Source organism: Toxorhynchites rutilus, chromosome 1, assembly GCF_029784135.1.
Source record: "Toxorhynchites rutilus septentrionalis strain SRP chromosome 1, ASM2978413v1, whole genome shotgun sequence".
Taxonomy (NCBI): Eukaryota; Metazoa; Arthropoda; class Insecta; order Diptera; family Culicidae; genus Toxorhynchites; species Toxorhynchites rutilus.
In genome coordinates this window covers 129,015,389-129,031,019 of record NC_073744.1, presented here as the reverse complement: position 1 = coordinate 129,031,019, position 15,631 = coordinate 129,015,389, and the positions used below count along the sequence as shown (strand labels likewise).

General features: G+C 37.5%; 1 protein-coding gene across 5 annotated transcripts in view; it reads left to right on the top strand.

The window, feature by feature from the left end:
• The first annotated feature begins 311 nt into the window (after positions 1-311).
• Positions 312-15,631, top strand: part of LOC129778106 (carboxypeptidase D-like) — a 32,558-nt gene continuing 17,238 nt past the window's right edge. For all 5 annotated transcript variants that reach the window (XR_008743372.1, XR_008743371.1, XM_055784795.1 and 2 more), the window contains exon 1: positions 312-665. The gene's annotated coding sequence lies outside the window, so the exon portion shown is untranslated. The remainder of the gene's footprint in view (positions 666-15,631) is intronic.

The window sequence follows — 15,631 nt, the reverse complement described above, 5'->3', positions numbered from 1 at the left end:
TGATGAACTAACAAACATAAAATATTAAAATTTCAAACTGGTAACATGTTAGAATGCGTTTTTCTTTGGAACTGAACCCTTCACCCATAAATCCACTCCCCATTAAGTAATTCAATCAGTGTCCAGGAGTATTTTTCCTAGCCTAACGTCAAGTGTCCAAAGACGGGTCTCTCCATCCATCCGCGCGATACTCTGTGGTCTTCTGCTGTTTCATGTTTCTCCACCCCACGCCGGGCTGGAGGAAGAGCTTTTCCGTCTGCATCACAATGATTATATATAAAAATTTACCAGCTCAGCTGAGCTTCGCTCAGTTGTTGACGATCGGTCGGATCGTGCGGATGTGTGCTTTTGGGTGGTGTTAGTCCTCGCATTAGAAGTATTATTGTTCGAGCCAGAGTCAGCGGGGAGTCAGAGAGCAGTGATAATAAAATTAAAGCGATTGTAGTGCTGATAAGTGCAAGAAATCAAAATAACGGTCGCGATTGACCTTCAACTGTGTAATTGTCCGCTAGCGAAAACACCTCATCACATCAGACGAGATTGATTACCGCATTAGCGCATTCGTGAAGTTCTGAATTAGATGTTCTGAAAAGAGATGCAGAGAATCGACTAATCAACAAGTTCAACAATAATTCCGGAAAACCCCTCCAGTGTTGTAATCCTAAGTGAGTGTTCATATTCATTTTACGAATTATTGTTTCAGTGAATTATATCCTTTCGGCTATTTGTATTCTTCCCGCTTGACTGCATTTTTGCATCGTTCGGTCAATAAGACGCTCGTATCAAATTAAGCTCATCTGATTACAAACAACAGTTAGTCACATACTTTCTTCTGAACTGAACGGTTACTTTTAGTGGAGCGCGACACACAACTGTCACGAGGAAGAAAGAACGGTTAAGACCGCAAAAGCGGAAAATAAAGGTGTCTTGTAAGTACGAACCCGCTCCCCTCGATGAATGATATTCCGATCAGTTCCCCATGGGGTAGCAGCACCGTCGAGTGGGGTTGCTTTGCACACTTTAGTATGTTTTCTGGCGACTGTGAGAACTAATTTGAATTTTTCGTTGCTATCGCAATATTTTTACGATATCAGAAAGGTTCAATGGGTCACACTTGGAGTGCATTTATATCATCACAGTTAATCGGTACAAATACTGTGGTTTGGTGTTCTCAGTATGATGTCGCGAGGCGCAAATGATGCTGGGGATGGGGATGCTACACTGGAAAGGAGAACCCTACACAGGCCATTCATTGATCATGACCTAGTTATTGGAAGCTCCAAGAGTGTTGTGAGCCAAAGCTTATTGTTACTCATATTTTGTCTCTGTTAATACGTTGGGCCGCATAATGTGCGATTCACATAAAACGTTACGGAGAAGAACGTCTACGTTCCGTCAACGTCTCCACCAATTCACACATGCAGTCAACACTTCCACCAGCCCGTCACGTCAAATGTCAAACGAATGATTTATTTAATGTATTCATGGTGTCGCCATCTACAACAATTTTAAATTGCAATGCCCTCTTTCGAATCAGCATGCCTAGAATCAGTCCTAAATTTTGAAAAATTCAATGAAAATCATTGAATTAAAATGCTTGAACCCCTTAGTCCGACCCTTATTCAACAATAATAATAAATAGAATAATTCTCTCAACTAGTCGCGAATGATTTTCACTCCGAAATTTGGAGCTAAGAGATATATTGGCATAAAAAGTACAGTAAGTTACTTATAATGCGATATGCTGAGGCACCACTCAGTGTCGCATTGGAGTAGATTTTGACCAGTAATTGGACATTAGCGACTGGTGGCGACTTTCGATGTGGGGCCATAATTTGGGCCCCGAACTCAATATTTACAAAAATGCCCAATTAAAGGTAAACATGTCTAATTAAACATGTTGCATCACTGATCTGTTCAATCAGCTTAATGTTGATTTAGATGTAAATTACTGTACAACCAAATCAAAACAAAAGCCGAGACACAAAGTCCAGACAAAAACCAAACGAGCCGTCCGTCTCCGTCAATTATTCTTTTCTACAAATCCTGCCGGTCGTTTTCGTTGAACGTATGCTGACGGGTCGTTACGTTGCCGGTGTATGTGAATGTTTTCATGAGAATTGCATGGTAGAATCATTGACGTATCGTGACGTGACGGGACGTGAACGTGACGTGTATGTTGTATGTGAATCGCACTTAACCGTGAAAAATATTTTATTGTTGACGAATCTGGACCTGTCAGTAACACTTCTGGTAGGCTTCATTTTGGAATGGACTTCACTTTGTTGACACTTTGTACATTATCTCCTCTCTACTCTAAACACAGGATCATGTCAACGTTCAGTTTTAGTTCTAGATACGGCTGGAAATGCGCGTTCCATCCAAAATCTCGGGTCGTGATGCAAATGTTAGCTTTTGTTATTTAGATGTCTACTGCACTAAATTGTGTTACGGAGTTAACCAGATAGTTCGACTCACTATTTGTTCTTTCCGTGCCCTAATAGCAATACAGTATCTCCATTTAACTCTCAACTCAACGCATTATTACTTCAGATGAACGTAGAATTACAGTGGTAGACATTCGTTTAGCCGCACCCTATTTTTCCTCAATATTTTTAAAAATAAGTCAATTCTTTGTACAGTTTTGTTCATAAAACACTATAATTGTTTATTTTCATCGAATTCATTCTAAAAAAAGTATAAATTCACTTTTTGTTTTCTAAGTAATTCAAATATGTGGAATCAGGGTGGACATTCGTTTAGCCGCATCCTAAAATTTCAATAAAAGAAAATTTGTGCAGCAAATTTCGAGTCCAATCGGTAGCTAATATTTAGTATGTCCACCTCCATTTCGGATCACTTTGAAAACTCGATTTGGCATCGAGTCAAACAGCTTTCAAAGTGTTGCCATATTTATTATAGCCCAAAATTCCTGAATTACTGCCTTGAGACTGGAAATGTTGTCAAATTGTCATCAGTTTGCATAGACCATCTCGGCCAAGATTCTCCATAGGTTCTCTATGGGATTGCAATCGACTGCAAGCAGGTCATTCAAGAAGCAGAATGTCCTTCTCGGCAAACCATGCCTTCGATTGCTTAGAAACGTGGGTCTATGCATAATCCTTCTGAAAAAAAAAGACATCCTCCAGTAATTGAAGATACTTTTCGGATTTCATTCGGTTGATTCATATTGTACCAATAGCAACTGTAACAGTCCGGACTATCCAAATTGAACTTTTTTCGCCGGAAAATACAACATTTCTCCATTCTAGTTTATGGGTGGCGGTCAGTTTCGGCTTCCCTTGAGGTTTCTTCCACATGATGTTTGGTGGCTCGTTCGAGATGCGTGCAATATGCGTCTTCGTTACTGGAACAACCGATTCTGCCTTGATGTATGAGCAGGACATCGTTTCCTGGTTGCGTCTTGTCTTATTCGACCTTTGAGACGCAAAGTAACTTTGGTGTTCCCATTTGTTGGTCGTTATATCCCATATTTCTGGCACTGTTTAAAGAAATTCCCTACCACTTTCTCAGATAGACCAATTTTTGTTACGATCGAGCGATCAGAAAACTTTTGTTCACTGAATATCTTTATTATTTTCCGCCCCTCTTCCGTCAATAGAATACCTTTCGCCATTCAGACCAACTTCTTACGTTGCACATCTGATATTTATCTTGTAAATTGAACATTCCCAAGTTTTTTTTCAAAAAACACAGGCTTGGTGGTTATGCGAAAACTCGATTTTTATGCCCTGCGGCTAAACGTATGTCTCGGTAAAAAACGACGTTTGAATGTTTATATCCACCGATGCCGCCTTGTGTGTGTGATTGTGACGCACGTCCTTTCAATAAAAGTGATTTAAATATACTATCACTACAGCAAATAAGTATCCCGATAAAAAGAACATTCCTAGTTGTTTTGTAAGTGTTTCAAGTTTTTTTTTCAAGTGCGGCTAAACGAATGTCTATCACTGTAGAATTTGTTCGTTCAAGCATAGCTAACTCTCTCAAACTCAAATGACGGTTTCCGAGCATCATTCCTTTTATTCTGTCGATGGTTTCATTAGTTGAAGAGGTGGCAAAACGTTTATCTCTTCTCGGCCGCCTTTGAATGCCTTATGGGGTAACACGGGGTGAGTTGAAACCCCCCCCCCCCCTTTATCTCAAAAAGTACGTCTCAACTTGGATTTTTTATAATGTCATCTCCTTTTATTGTTGAACCGTGTATACCTAATGTAAAAAAACTTTGGTTAAATTCGACAGGTGGAGGAAAACGGTAGCATGAACACATCAAGCACTTTGATTGTCTGTAAATGTGAGTTTTTCGATCGTGGTTTTTTCCGCTGATTAAACAAACTTTTCGTATATTGTGCAGTAAAGTTCTGTTCGCCTCAGAAGAGGAACAATTTGATGCGGCGAAACTGTAAGTTTAATAACAATAAATGAAATTAATTGCATTTTAATTTTTGCATGTTGTGTGGGGTGACATGGACACGTTTCTGTGGGGTGAATTGGTCCAACAGGTTTGAGGCTTTTCTTTGTTCCAATTGATCCATATTCCGCTGAATTACAAAAAGAGGATGGCAAGACAAGGTTGCGAGAAGGAGGAGCTTGAAAGAACAATGCAGGCCATCAAGAACAAGTTTTCTTCGACCAAGCATCGAAAGTGTTTGAAAATGCTCATAAGTATGTTTTTTCGATGAAACACACACTGGACCAAATCACCCCACAGACGGTCTAAAGCACCCCGCATCAAATTTTAATGTACAAAAATCATCTTTTTTATTTTATGATATATTTGGTAATTTGAAGCTTGATATAATGATTAAACAATATTGATTGAGAGAAAACAAGTGTAGCTCAGTATACAATGTGACATTTTTTATTTAAACCGTTTTGGTTTGCAAATATTAAGCGATTTGCTTAGGGGGTCCAAATTCCCTCCCTTTTTCCTTACCATTCATACACCCGTGTTTTCGACATTGTTGAGTCATCAAATGTATTCTGCAACATTTTCAACGCTCCGGCACAATAAATTTTATTTGCAACACAAAATTTTATACATTACCAACATTACCAACAAAAATTTGCAAAATATATTACAGAAGAAACCGTTTATTATGACTCATTTTATATTGACCAAACGCCTATTATGACGTTTGTTTGGTTTCATTTAAAATTCTTTGTAGAAAAGTTAGACATAATGACTTCATTTACAGTGGCATATCGTCCATTATGATCCATTTTCGATATTTATATCCGATTATAATGACCGACATTTTTTCACAAAACGCTTTGTATGACGACCGCTTATTATGACGCGTTTGTCAATTTCCTCCGATGTCATTATAATCGGATTCTACTGTTTTGTATATATTTGACAGAATGTACGACCTTAAAGTTATTGCTATAGGGCAGGGATGGCCAAACGGTATTCCGCGGTCTGTCGGTCGCCCGCGTAGGTATTCTTAGGCGCCCGCCAGCTGGTCTAGGATAGCGTCACCTAAAAATGCAATGGAATAAATATCCCTCCACCTTTTGTCGTGATCATTTTATAAGGTGTTTATGCTAACCTCAATAAATAGAATTAGTTTTTTTTATCCCATCCGTTTATTAGGCTCATTTAGCAATTCAGCTGTCACAGAGCCGAATTTATTCGTATACATTTTTATGTTAAGATAACTATTGTTGTATATTATTTAGGCTTAAGATTCCTATCCATCGATAAACATTTGTTTTTTTTTTATGTATAACACAGTAGCTGTTTAGGCCTAAGAATATTCCAATTCTATCGATACACAACACATGCCGAGTATTCCATTTCTATCGATACACAACACATGCCGCCTTTTTCGGCGTTAGAATATTCCTATTGTTCGAATGTTCACAGTTGGACTGTTCACAACGGGACTGCTGATATGAGGCTTCCATTGCTGTGTTAGAATTAGCACCAATCACCGATACAGCAGATCGTAATGTGAGCGGTAAGGGACTGGGATTACCGACACATGATGATTGTTGCGTGGACGTAGTAGCTAGAATAACACACAAAGATGGTTAGTTGAGGGGCCCTGAGTTATTAGCTCATGATCGTTCGCTTAGTAGCGGACACGCAACCAATTAGACTACGAAGACCCCCAAATAGAATTAGTTGTAAGAGAAGATATTTATTTATTAAAGTTTCGGCTTTATATTTTCTTTCAGATTGATAGTTCTTTAACATTAACACATCCAGTTGTTCAACTACTTGTAATAAAGTAAAAAAGGAATAATTTCAACAATTTGGTAAATGACCAATTGAAAATGCTGGGAGCATCCGGCATAAGGTTTCGAAAATCAATAAAAACTAAATTTTCAGAGGAAACTTCGCATTTGAAAACTGCGTGTGCGAGTTCTAATTAACTATTGTTATTTCAATTTTGAAAGTAAATTTTAAGTAATGTGAATTAACTGTGGAGATTACTTTTTTCAAGAAATAGTGTAATGAATGCTTGTTTCACTCCTGATGCTTTGCTTTAAGAAAAATTTCGGTAACGTTTCAAAATATGCGATTTGTCGACGCTCGGGAAAGATCTCGATTCGATTAGATTCTATCGATTTACAAAATGATAATGATAGTTATAGGGATCGAAATGATCGTTCGACTCAATTTACATAATGGGAACCAATATTTCCGATAGATAGTTCTTACACTTCTAGTTAGTTGGTCTCTTAGGCCGAAGAAGTGATTCGCCTCAAATTGGACATCTGGCTAATTGGATAGACCTGAAATGCGACACGAATAATTGGATATTTTGATATGATTCTCTAATTGGACGTTTTTGTAAACCTTCTTTGTGCAAATTTCTACAACACGATCATTTTTTAGGAGCGTTTCCAACCATTTTCCAACCATTTTACTAGATTATGTATTTTGCACACTCTCCTAGTTTTCTTGTTTTAACTTTTTTTACACATTGTGTTGTGTTTGTTGATAAGTCAAATTACAGGTTACAATCGCATCTAATGCGGCCCTGAGTGGTGCCTCGGTATGATCTCTTAGAGGTAAATCACTGTATCTTTTTTCGCTTTAAATAAATACAAATAATGCCTAAAATAGCATCAGCAAAAGAACAATAGCAAAATTACAGAGACACGCACAGTCTGTGACACTGTGCGCGAGTATACGAGTTATGATTTTGCGTGCAAGTACAGGAGGGTTCAAATTAGGATTGAGCGATCTTTAGAAAAAGATCAATCTTCACAGATCGATTTTCTAAATGGCGTAGGGATCTATTCATTGATTAAATCTCTACCAGAGAATCGATCTTTGAACATCGAATGCATATTTCCAGTTTATTTATTTCTTCTATATAAGTGTTGTTTTTTTTTTCTTTAAACATGGAATGAACATTTCACATTTATATTCAAATATCAAAGGAATTTTATTTTGATTTTCAACATGAAAGTCGTAAAAAAAATTGAAAGCCCAGAAAAAATGTGTTTCATTTTCATTTTATATTTCATTCGCTTCAGCTGGACCTGATGTCACCATCCAATTTCGTCACAATTTTCACTGTCAACCGAGTGAGTGGGAATATAACATACATCCACTTGTTTTTTAATGACCAAACTCACAAAACTGCTGCTTGTCACATGGTTTTTTTGAGGAGATTAATCATTAGAGTGGGGAGCAAATTTTGTGAGAATATGTCCATATATTTTGTAAGTTTGTCTTCACCCATATTAAAATGGTAGAGTACTTTGGAAAATATTTGAGATGATTAGAAAAAATCGAAAAAATTGGCTATGCATATCTTTATATATAAGATGGATATTTAAAATAAAAAAGGTAAATTTCGAAAATAAGAGGTACGCATATGTATGTTTGGCTGTGAAAATCATCATTTAGATCAATTTTACAGATCTGAACGATAACAAACAAACTCTCTTGAAGTATATTCGTTATTTTTGTCAACCAAAATATTCTCTAGCAATACATTATGTGGCAGGACAATGTTTGCCGGGTCAGCTAGTTTTATATAAAACTATGAGTCGTATTGAAATGGTGTCTTAGAAATAGTTGTAGAAAAAATAGAAAAAATAGTATACTTTTTTATTTGCGAAAAAAAATTGTTGCAACATCTATAATACATATTTTTTTTTTATCAAATGTTTTCCACGAAAAATAGAAGTCATTTAGGAAATTAAAAAAAAAACTAAAATTATGTGGTCAAATTAACAAACTTTGAAATGTTTAAAAAAAGAATAGTAAAACCATTCAATATTTCTCTACAGTAAAACTATTCAACAATTTAAAGAAAAAATCTAACCTAATTTTGTCGAAATGTTTTCATGATGTGTTATTAGTCAAATCATTTCATTTGATACCGATAATGACGGGATTGCAAAAAACACACAGTCTAGTGGCGGCGACCTTTTTGGAGTTATAATGAGTTCATAATGTAGTGTGTTCTCCAAGTCAAGTCCATTCATTTCGCACACATGTTTTTAAATAATTTTAAATCAGCCACTTTTTAGCGGCGGCCAAATTGAATTTATCAATAAATTTTAAATATGCAGTTTTCTAATGACAACAGAGTTAAATGTGTGTTACAAATTTCAGATCAATCAGGCAACAGGAAGTGGGTCAAATTTGTATTAATGTGGGACAACGCTACAGACCAACTCGTTTCAAAAATGTTATAGTGCAAGCTAAATAAAACCGTTTAAAAAGACAACAAATAAAAAAAAATATCGAGAATGGTTGCAAAAACTGTGGAATAACGATCTGGTGGCCGTTTTGTTTGATTGTTAGGTAATGTTTATTCACTTCACTAGTGTTACAAACAAGCAATGAGGGCAGAAGGAAGATGATTAGTCGTTGAATGGTGCATATCACGATAAAAGATGCCGAAGTAGAATAAAATATGTTAGTCTCTGTGACTCTGGATGAGATGGCTTCTGCGTTCTACAGGAAAATAAAACAAAAAACGAAAATAAAGCTTATTTTAGAACACTTTCGAGGTGAGCACCCCTTTTTTCGATAACGCGTTTTGAACGGTGACAAAATTTTTCATGCACAACTCTAACATTACGACTTCGATGCTGTCAAAAATCCGAGTTATTTTTTCTTTAAGGTGAAGGTGGAAGCTAGACACAAATGGCTGCCACAATGGCGCTCATTTCTTTCATCTCCCTCCCTCACCCCTCACCCGAAAATCAATAATTTTGCGAAACAGTGTGAAGAAAATTATCGTTTTCGCACACTTCCCATCAAGTAATATCAACCAAACTCTAATCGATTACTCACAAGATATTAAATTTTCATCTGCTGTCGCACTGTATAGTGAAAAACGTCAGAAAACTCGAGCTAGTGTTCCGAAAGTTAAATTTTCATTTTTGAATTTTTGGCAATCGTTTTGTTTGTATTGGTGAAAGCATCGTTATTTTTTCGACACTGATGCCAGACAACATAATCGAAACAGATATAAAAACCACTCAATAAAATGTTATTCCTGAGTCATAGCGTTTCATGTCATGAAAATCAATAGAATAAAATTGTGTTGATATCGATACGACTATTATTTTTACGTTTGATGGATGTATAATGTAAGTTTTAGCAACTTTAACATTGGTTAAGCAAATTGTATTGCAGAGCTCGGTACACTGCAACGGCTGCCTATGCTGCCTATGACAGTAAACGGAAAAGTGTTACATTCAATCAAAATGCCTCGGCCAACGAAGAGAAGGGTTAAGGCTCTCCAACGTGAATATCTGAAAACAATGCGATCAACGAAGGAAAATGTTAATGAATTATCAACATCGAGTTACTATGCGGAAGAACTTGCTAATACCAAAAGAGCCCCAATTCGCATGTGTAATAAATTTGCTCATGTTGACTCGTGTCAATGAAACGCCACACATTCTGATAAGTTCTCTCACAAACACTGTTACACCATTTTTACATGTGGTTTTACGTATACTACTACAATGGCTTCCTTCCACCTTCACCTTAACTTCCTCCAAATTTTGTGGCTTATTAACATAGCAAAGGTTCTTCACGTACTCCCAGAGGAAGTAATCGACGACGAGAAATGTTCAAATTCTTACCATAAGAGGACTAAGTTTTATTAGAGCTTCGGTTACTCGCAATGCGGTACTTATCGAGGTGGAGCAGTAGGCGAAGTATATCTGTATTGGCAAGCAAAATATCGTGTCGTAATTATTTGCATTCAATATGGAATGTATATGGAAGAAACAAAACGCTGTTGAAAGTACTCACGGTTGCATGAAAATTTGAGCCAAAATTCTGTTTGTTTTTTTAACAGATGACAATTGTATCGTGGCTTATTTCGATTATTTATTTGGTAAAAAGTTCCAGAAAACAGTCGTGTGCTTAGTTCTTGAATGTAGTAACATTTTCGGTAAAATTTTGATTAATTGGCGATTATTCTCTCACCACATACACAGCGATACTGAGAACCTTCGAAACATCAACTTCATAACGTTTCAATAATGAAACTTCGTTTACTTATATGAGCGTGGGGGAGTGAAAATGGCAAACAGAAATATCACTTTTGTCCGTCTTTTACGACGTGATTTCACAAATATTCACTGCACGCTATCACATTTGCCTCATTTTCAGCGGGAACTCTAAAATAATGTACATTTTTAATTAATAAATTACTTCCTGAAAATAGCATTTTTACATGGATGCGGTGGGCAATCAAAGATAAACACAACGACTGACGCCATTATTTGAGAAATAGTTATGGCAGCGCATCTTCATTACCTTTTTCCCAGGACATTGGGTTGCTCGAGTATTACGATTTCACTAAGAATACACGTTCTTGTAAATTGTAGGGTAATACCGGGTGATTTGGACAACCCCTTTATCTCAAAAAGTGCGACTCAACTTGGATTTCCTATAATGTCATCTCCTTTTATTGTTGAACCGTATGTACCTAACGTAAAAAAACTTTGGTAAAATTCGACAGGTAGAAGGAAACGATAGCATGAACACAGCAATCACATTGATTTCCAAAAAATGTGCGTTTTCCGATCGTGGTTTTAAGATTTTTCCCGCTGATTAAACAAACTTTTCGTGTATTGTGCAGTAAAATTCTGTTCGTCTACAGAAGAGGAACAATTTGATGCAGCGAAACTGTAAATTTGATAATAATAAATGACACTATTTGCATTTTAATTTTTGCATGTTGTGTGGGGTGACATGGACACGTTTCTGTGCGGTGAATTGTCCCTACAGGTTTGAGGCTTTTCTTTGGTCTAATTGATTCCAGATGCCGTTGAATTACAAAAAGAGGATGGGCAGCTAACGTTGGAAGAAGGAGGAGCTTGGAAGAGCAACGCAGGCCATCAAGAGCGGATTTTCTATGACCAAGCATCGAAAGGGTTTGAAAATGCTCGAAAGTGAAAAGATCCATGCAGAATTCGAGATGGTCTCAATCCGATTTTTCTGGTTTGGAATCTGGCCAAGACACCTGGTATCGATCCCAAAACACTGTTACTGGTTGTAACATTATCCCACAATACTTTACATAAACATAAGTATGTTTTTTTTCTATGAAACACACAGTGGTCCAAATCACCCCACAGACGGTCCAAATTACCCCGCATCAAGTTTTAATGTCCAAAAATCATCTCTTTTATTTTATGATACATTTGGTAGTTTGAAGCTTCTTATAATGATTAAACATTATTGATTGAGAGAAAACAAGTGTAGCTCAGCGTTCAAGCGTACAGCGTACATTTTTCATTTAGACCACATTTGTTTGGAAATATTAGGCGATTTGCTTAGGTGGTCCAAATTCCCCCCTTTTCCCCTACATCTTGACACTAAAAACCATGCGATCAGACTGAACGAGTAGTCGAATTTTATCATCCCGAAGTGGGAAATGCAGTGTTACCATCGACGGAGCTAAGAAAAAAAACTATAAGGAGCTATTCCATCCCTTTTTTCGTGAGCGCTTAATCTGAAAGACCCTGTATATTCAAGGTGGTCTTATAGAAGCTGGGCAGAGTGTAAGTATGGTGCATTTGCGGGTACGGTTCAACTTCACACAGAATTTCCCCGTCTCATTCGAACGGTACAATTGCTTCATATCGGCATATCGAGGTGTGAAAACGTTGATGTCCGAGATCTACCGTCAATACGTTCAAAATCTACAGGTGGCTTCGTGAACATTTTTGCGGGGGAATAAGGTGTATCTCATTAATGCACCGTTGGGATACCGTCCATCCTGATTTTGCAGGACACTTTTTGAGGCCCTTTTAGGGTCTCCTGAATTATTGTTCATTTTTTAGTTCATTCATTGTTCATATTCTAACAACGTTTAGGGAGTGACAGTTACCTCTTTCACGAGCTCCTCACAAATAGTGTTGCTTGAAGGACGAGTACGATACTTTGAATATCTTCTGAGTGCAGCTATGTTAGCAGTTTGGAATCTTTAAATTTCACTGGTTGGATGAAGTGGCATTCGCCTTTGGGAGAAACATTTGGAATAATTGAATGTAACTATTTACTAAGAGTTTCAATATACTAATCTGTTGGGCAAATTAGGAAGAAACTCAGACGCAATAATCGGTAAAAATCATTGTACGAAATTTGTCTATCGAACAATTCGCCTTTCTGTGTACTAATATTCATGAGGGAGTGCACCTTCTCATTTCCAGGAATTAACCCTTTATAAGGCCGTGGCAACTATATTGTCGTCAACAATTTTTTTTTTTCGTCGCACTTGAAATAATATTTCAATATTTTGCTTAACCATAAACTTATGAAGGTATCTAGCATTACTCCAATTTTGGTAGGGCTGCTAAAAATATACGATATTAATTTGGGGGTCTTTTTGTGTAGAAAAATCGCGACTTTAGAACGCCGGTAGAAAATTCTATTCGAATTCGTTGAAATTACAACAAGTGGATAAGTTTTTCACTGTGAGCGTTCTATTTTAGTTCTACTGTGTAAGATCATGCAGTTTTTTCAATTGATTAAATGGCGTAGTTGTTGAAAAATTCAAATTTTAAATTTTTTTTTCGATTATGTTTTCTGAAATTTGAGTCGAAAACTTGCCTAGTTTCCACGGCAACGGGTTAAATAATGCAAGGGGGCCTATACAAAGGTTATTTTATAAGATCTTTCGATCAGTATACTCATCTGATTGCTCACTTTTGTGAGGAAATTTTGCAGGCTTGTTGGAAATCATCCCCCGTGCGAAATTAATCGCTGCCACCTCCGTAACATAAGTAGAACAAGAATTCTACAGTTTAAGGAACACGAAAGAACTTTAATTGAAGAGATCGTATCCAGAGAATTTATTGAGATAAGACCAATTTGTTATTTTTTTCTTGTTGGTATTTTTCAGTAAAATATCTATAATGATAATCGTTCAAAGCTCGTAAGGGGATTTCGTAAGGAAGGGAAGAACGTTAGGAATAATTTATTTGGTAAATGAGCTTTCGGGCAGGCTTTTATAACTATTTCTAGATATTATCAGTTGTTTTGAGGTGAAGATCATTTGCTTTATTAACAACAAATTATACAAGAAGTTCTCCAAAATTTCAGGAAGTCACCGTCTGTGCAGATTGGCTTTCTATGAAAACCGAATAAAATGCTTCGTTTGTATTCTGGAATACTGAAGCCAGTTGCTGCTTTCACCTAAAAGTCAGCTACATATCTGCAGCTCTGGACAATTTTTCGAAATTTCGTTCGTTTGTAACTGTGTAATTGTTTTTTCGAATTGCCAGATTATTGAAATTGCTGATCAATGATAATATTTTTCGTCGAGTTTGTTCCGGTAGTATTATATTTCAATTCGAGATCAAATTGATTTAGCTCAAAGTGCTATTCTTTACAACCAACAGTACAATTTCTATCTCGCCACAGCTGACGGTGCCAACACATACACACAAAACCCCCCCTGCGAACGAAAACCAGTTTATTATTTGTCCTACAAGTTCAAGGTGATTGCCGTTCTCTGCAAACTCAAGTGTACCACCGTGAAACCGTGCGCCTTTTCATTGCACGCTGCAGTAGCTCTTCTTCAGCATCCGCCCCACTTCAAGCCCAAGGCGGCGACATTTCCGAATCCGGCACCCCAAAAATAAAAGGTTTGTTTATAGAGCAACCAGCGGGTGATTCAGAAACAAGTTATGATGGCTCGAACGGGTCTTTCAGTTGTTTGTTGGGACGCTTGATAACTTTCTAAAGCATAAATACTGCATATGAGACCACTGAACGCTTGACAGGGCCCCGTGAGGCACGCACACGCCCCTAGAGGAAATATTATTCAAATTCAGCGTGCGATATATACAGGCTATCCAGACGGCTTATGAGGAGCCGCTGCGGATATGAGATCACTTCAATCTTGTTGTCTTGTCTTTGAGAAACTAACAGGAACCCGCAACATTTGACATAATCTACCCACAGTAACCTTCAACATTGGCGCAGTTCCACAAATTAGTTACACTTCGTAGGTCTGCCTCCGTTGACGTCATCCGGAAGCAATCCCAAACAATCGTACCCAGTGTATGTGTGTATGAGCGGGAGCGGGAGAATTGGCAGCCTCCGCTAGGCATGCTCTATTCCGGGACCATGTGCCATTGGATGCGATTTAAGGTCAGGGTCGAAAGAGGTTCGCTACACTTTACTATCAGCTGATGGCTCTATCGGTTTCGCCAGTTCCAAGCTACATACAACATTGTTATGGTGCGCCACTGCAGTCATCGGTCCCAATTCGACCCGATCCGAGAGCTCAACTTTCGATGACCTATTTTGAAGTTTCTCTTTCACTGTCCGCACAGCGCACCGCAGACACACATACAGTGCCCCGGTATGAGATTTTTACTACGCTGAAGTAGCATTGTGTTGTCGTAATTTGCATCTGGAAATTATTGCCGAACCTCACAACCCGTCAGAATTTCACGCCCCCCTCCGGTGTGGATTTGGAGGGAGAAATTGTGGAATGTGTGAAAACTGAGGGCTTTATGTTAAGTGGTTTTTGTGTGACTCATTTTCGCGGTAACACCAACGGAACCGTTATAACCTGACGACAACAAAAGCGATTTAATTTGTTTTCATTGTTTGTGAGCCACTTTGAAGAAACGACAAATTAGTTATGCACCTCAATAAGTTCCTTTGCGACTACTTTCATTCAGTGTCGGTATGCATAACTAATTCGGGGGCAATATTTACGTTTAAAGTTGGGTTATACGCACCCAAGATCAACTATTTGTTAATGGAAACAAATAAACTCAATTGTTGTCTTTATGACTTTTTTTCTGGTGTTTCTGTAGAATACGAGATGAGGAACGAGATTCTTGAACTTTCGCCACTCAGAGTAAACTCTAGATGTATTTATATTACATGAAAATCTCGAAAAAGTAACAATTAGATTGGCGCCAGTAACACAACGTTAGATGGGTGAAGTTCATCAACGACATCAATTTGACATTCTCGCTGCCACACTTGTTTCTGGTTTCTGGGAACGAACCACCCTAGAATGGAAATGGTCACCCTAATGAAAAAATAAAAAATACGGGTAAATTGGGTCACGAAAATCTTAGAACCACTATATCGGTTTGTCATAGAATGGTTGTATGACTAATGCTGGTTACTTATTGGTCCAAA